Raw genomic sequence first — 6,000 nt, 5'->3', positions numbered from 1 at the left:
TGGCTTTTGAAATTGGTTGTTTAAGCTAGCTATTTATAAAAGTACTTGGTAAATTAATTGTTGGTTGTTGGCTGTTTATTAGATAATTTGTGGGCCAACAAGCCAAAAGCCAACAAAAAAGCTACTCAAAGCAGCTTTTTCATTTTTGCTTAAAAGCTAGCTTTTTCGCTGACTAAAAAGCAAATTACCAAACACATTTTTTGGCTGTTTGACCACCTAAAAAAGCCAAAAGCCAAAAGCTAACCAAAAAGCCATTAAAAAGCCAATTACCAAACATGGCCATTGTCTTTTCAGGTTATGCCCACATTGTAACGAGTTGTTAGTCATTGGATTGGCATTAATGGTTTCTTGAACTGAAGAACATCCTTGTGACAGATAATATGGAATATGACAATTCAAGTGGATAAATAAAAAGGAAAGATAGCTTTTAAGAAATTCAAGGGACCAAATGACTCATAAAAACCCTCACCAAAAATAGAAAGGTACCATAAAACTCATAGTTACCTAGATGCTCTTTACCTAGTAACACCCCTAACAATGCCCCACTTGTTACCAATCATCACGGAATCTTTGAAACCCTGATTAAAACCCTCTTGTGTAGCAACATTTTTCTAGCCGATAAACCATCACGATATCAAGCCTATCAGATCATTAGAAAGAATTTCACTCAGCTAGGTACAAGTGGTGTAGAGATAAATACGGGGAAACCAGACAAATCAAGATATTAAAAAATTCACGAAGTTTTGCGGACATGAACACAGGTCTCTTCGGCTTAACTGCAACCTACAAATTGTAAAATTCAATATCTAATGCAACCTACATATTGTAGGATATGATCCCATTGACACCCCAATCACATAGAACTTGGGTCCTAACTCTAACTGATCGGCGAGTTGCACAATATCTAATGCTTCACTCTTGAGTGACCTTTCAGGGTTTGGATCACTATCCGCGTAGCCTGCTCTATCATATAGCAGCATATATATCTTCAATTCTTCAATTAGCCCTTGAAACTAAATCATTGTAAATCAAGATACTGCCACAAACAAACAATTGATTGTATCATACATTCAAGATTATTCTGAGTTCTGCCCTATTTATTAGTTTGGCTAGTACTAGAATATGTTGTAACTCTTTTTGGGACCAATGTTGCTCAGCATATTTTGGTACAAAAGAATATGCTTTATCTCAATGACATAAATACTCTCATATCCAATAATATAAACAAGTTGACATATGAAATTCAAATCCAACACACGTAATCACAATACCCATAATCTATCTCTACTCCTAATCCATGGCAGTGACATACAAACAAGCATTTATCCAGATTACATGAAATATGGGTTTTTCTACTCCAAATTATGTACTATATAAAAATAAATTCACCCACTTCCTTATTTCTATCAATTTATCTAAAATTACTCTTTTCTGCCTTTTCATACGCCAAGATTGATTAAAACCCAAAATCAAAAGGGGTTTTTCTACTTCAAATTTACTCAAGAAAATTGTTATACTAAAATAAAAAACAAATGCACCTAATTTCTACGTTCAATTATTCATCCCATCACACTCCATTTCAAAAGACAAAACTGATTATAACCCATCAAAATTCAGATCCAAAAATTCAAGATGGGTTTGAGAGGACGAAAATTCGAATAAAAAAGATAATAACAAAATTGAGTATAAAATGAAATGTATAACACAATCATAACACCAAACATGCATAATTCCCCAAAATTCGAAAGAACAACTATAGATCTACAAATTAAGAATGAGAAAATCCACACACAAAATAAAAGAACAACATCCAACATGTTTCCAGCCGCACACAAAATCCATCTTCCAGAAGACAAAATACATCAAGATTTGAACTCATTTAAATAGAAATCAACAAAAATTGAGGAATTAAAATAGAAAAATGAGAAAAGATTAACTCCGTGAAATAAACAAAGGTCAAAGTACTCTAATTCGCCCAAACTCAAGCATTAGAACAATACCCATATTCCAAAATCACAAGAAATTCATAAAAGATTGCAATTTAGAGAAGAGTGAAAGAGGAACATACTTAACAAAGCAGGATTATAGGAATTTTTTCTGGATTTAGCATCGGCAAATGCTTCAAGTGAAAGACCAGTGCCTCCTAATCTCTGCATATATTTCTTCATCTTAATCTTACTGTTGTTGTTGTTGTTGCACTACAAAAATTCGGCTAAATTGCGACCGTTTTTCTACGACCGTCTGAAAAACGGTCGCAAAATATGAAATTTGGGACCGTCTGAAAAACAGTCGCAAAATATGAAATTTGCGACCGTTTTTTATGCGGTCGCAATATTACGACTGCTTTGACAACGGTCGCAAATTTGCGGCCGTTTTCAGCCTTTTAGACGGTCGCTAGGATGTTTTAACAATTAAAAATATTTCTAAATTAAAATAAATCGTTTGCGACCGTCAAAGACGGTCGTAAATATCATAATCGGCGACCGTCCAAGAGACGGTCGTAAATTTCATAATCTGCGACCGTCCAAGAGACGGTCGTAAATGTCATAATCATCGACCGTCAAAGACTGTCGTAAATGTCATAATCTGCGACCGTCGAAGAGACAGTCGTAAATGTCATAATCTGCAACCGTCAAAGACGGTCGTAAAATTAATAATCTGCGATCGTCAAAGAGACGGTCGTAAATGCCATAATCTGCGACCGTCAAAGACGGTTGTAAATGTCATAATCTGCGACCGTCGAAGAGACAGTCGTAAATGTCATAATCTGCAACCGTCAAAGACGGTCGTAAAATTAATAATCTGCGACCGTCAAAGAGACGGTCGTAAATGCCATAATCTGCGACCGTCAAAGACGGTCGCAAAAAGCTTTTTTTTAATAAAAAAAATCGGGTATAAATACTCATCCATCTTACCTCAACCCTAATTTACTAACCCTAACAGCCGCACGCCTCTCTCCTCTCATTTTCACGCCTCTTTCCTCTTCCCCTCTCTCTTTTCTCTTCTTCTTTCCCTGACCTTTCCCCTTATCTTTCCTCTTCTCCCCGATCTCTTTCCTCTTCTTCTTCTGCTCCTCCCTCCGTCTAGCAGGCAATAATTAAAGAATCCTTATTCAACGAGCAACAATCGAATTATGGTGTTAATGGTCAAATTCGACCATAAAAATTCAGATATGGAGTTTTTGTGGTCGAATTCGACCATATGAACCATTAGAGGAAAAAATATTGACAAAGGTGGGTTTAATTTATGTTTGTTTTCGATTTATGAGAGTTTTATTTCATTTTTGTTGGATTTTTTGTTCGAATTTGTTGGTTTAATTGTTGTGGATTTATTTTTTTTGGGTATAATTATTGGGTTGAATTTTTGGGCGATTTTTTGTTTTATTTATGTTAATATTACAAAGTATGTCTGAATTTCGTTTCGAATTTTGGCTTGATTATTGTTAATTTCATTTCGGGTTTGATTTTTTTGTTGATTTTGGTTTGATAATTGTTTTATTTTCAATTTTGAGGTTTATTACTTTTATTAATTCGAATTTCCATGTTTTATACATTCGAATTTTGCTGTTTTTTTTATTTTCCGTTGAATTTTTGTTTGGATTTTTTGGTTTTTTTTGGGTTTGATTTTATCAGTATTTGGGTTAATTATTGCTGGTTTGTAAGCTTTTTGTTAATTTTGGGTTTCATTTTCGTTAATTTAATTTCAACTTGATTAAGTTTGTTTGATTTTTATGTTTGAATATTTCGTTCTTTTTGGGTTTATGTTTGATTTTGTTTAATTTCAATTTGGTTTTTTTTTTTGGGTTTGATTTTATCTGTGTTTTTGGTTGATTTTTGCTGGTTGAATTCGACCATAGTTGATTTTTGCAGGTTTTTTTTTTGGGTTTCATTTTCGTGGTGGATGGTTGGGATTGTCGAGGTGATTGGGTGGTGTTTTCGAGGTGTTTGGTTGGTGGGAAAGGTGGTTGGTGGGTGAAGGTGGTTGGCTGGGAAGAGCTAGTGGGTAGAGTTGGGCAGTTGGCTTGGGTGGTGTGGGGCGTGGTTGTGAAGAGCAGGGATGGGGGTGAATTTTCTTTTCTTTTTTTTTTTTTACTTTTAGCGACGGCTAAAAGCGGTCACTAATTTCCAAAATTGCGACCGCTGCTTTTACCAGTCGCAATTGTTTATATTTACGACCGTTTTCCTTGCGGTCGTTGAAATTAATAAAAACGGTCGCAATAAATCTGCGACCGTCAAACAGTCGTAATAGTTTTTTTTTTTTGCGACCAAGTAAATAACGACCACCCCTTTACGACCGTTGACGGTCGCAATTATAAATTGCGACCATTTTTGCTATTTTTTGCGACCGTTAGAGGTGGTCGCAAAAACCTTAATTTTTAGTAGTGTTGTTCATTTTGTTATTGGGAATGAAGCCACCTCTTTCTCCGAAATCGTTGTTCTTGAGATTAGCGTTCTTCATCGTCCAAATTCAACAAAAAATGAGAGAGAAGTAGAAATGCCCAAGTTTTTCAAAGAAGATAAATCCCAAAGAGTGAGAAGTAGAAATACCGTCGAGATGAGATTGAGTGAGGAAATGAGACAGAGAGATTGAGTGAGGAAAAGAGAGAAAGAGATAGTGGAAATGATAGAGAGAGAAGAGGGGTGAGGGCAAGGTTGACGGCTGGAGAGTAAAACCCTAATAAAAATAACTAATGGGCTATGGGCTTCTCTCCCAAAAATTGGACTAACTTATTCGTAACGGGCACAAGATGCCTGTTACGAATAATATAGTATTCGTAATGGGCATAAGATGCCTGTTACGAATAATATAGTATTCGTAACGGGCAATAATTTTGCCTGTTACGAATATTATATATTTGTAACGGGTAGTATCTTGCCCGTTACGAATATTATATATTTGTAACGGACTCCTATTTTGTCCGTTACGGATATATTTAATGTAACGGGCATACCTTTGCCCGTTACAAATAGCTTGTTACAAATGACAATTTTTCCACTAGTGACTTGTTGGTGTATGCCTTACAATGTTTGGATTATGTAACTGGTTTTGGTTGTTTGATTATAATGGTTGTTGTTGTTGTAGTTGATTCTTGGGGAATTAATTTTGGCAAAGGTTGGAGTTTGTTATGTGAGACCCTTTCCATAGATTCTACTCTTCGTTGTTGGATTATATTATGGAGCCAGGTTCTCTGTCAGACTTGAGGTTTGGTTGGTTTATGCTCTGTGTTCTAGTTGGATTGTGATGTTGGTTATTATTATTGGATTATACTGCTGGTTGATGCTTTTGCTGGATGATTTTATTGTCTGATTATGTTGGTTGCTGGATTTTTTGTTGGTTTGCTGTTTGGTTTGGTTTGTTGTTGCACTACTTACTTATGGCCTTTTCTGGGAATTTGATTGATGAATGATGAGGTTATTATGTGATTGGTGTTTTCAGCTTGGGTTGTGTGTCGCTATAATGTTCTCAATGATCATGGCTGTAGAGAACAGTTTTAGCTCCTTAATATTGTTCCACTTTCGATGAGTTCCTCAATGCTGGTTATGAAGTACTAAGTAGGGAGTCCCACATTTAGCTATGAACCATGTCTTTGTGTAATCCATATAATGAAGGGACTCCATTGAATTACAATTTAAACAAGTATTTTGCTCCAACAATCACAACAAAGTGATTGTTGTTAAGGTAAACTTGTTTAAATTGTTGTATTCAATATGTATTCCTCTGATGGATTAAATGTGATGTAGCATGATTTTTTTCTAATCTTTCATTCTAATCAAAATGTGGCTACAAAAGCCTATTACATGAGCACTAGAATTTACACAACACTGCCTTAGTTGTTTATCACATCCTAACTCACTATATAGACCTAACCACCTATTCAATAACACTGTACAATTAATAAAAGAGAGAGAGAGAGAGAGAGAGAGAATAACAAACTTTGAGTGGTTATGTGTGGCAGTATATGTTGATGTTCTTAGTTGCTTTATACTCTAATCTAGTCTG

The sequence above is a fragment of the Chenopodium album genome, chromosome 1, assembly GCF_948465745.1.
Source record: "Chenopodium album chromosome 1, dcCheAlbu1.1, whole genome shotgun sequence".
Taxonomy (NCBI): domain Eukaryota; kingdom Viridiplantae; phylum Streptophyta; class Magnoliopsida; order Caryophyllales; family Amaranthaceae; genus Chenopodium; species Chenopodium album.
The sequence above is the reverse complement of the archived record's forward strand: the minus strand, read 5'-3'. Positions refer to the sequence as shown.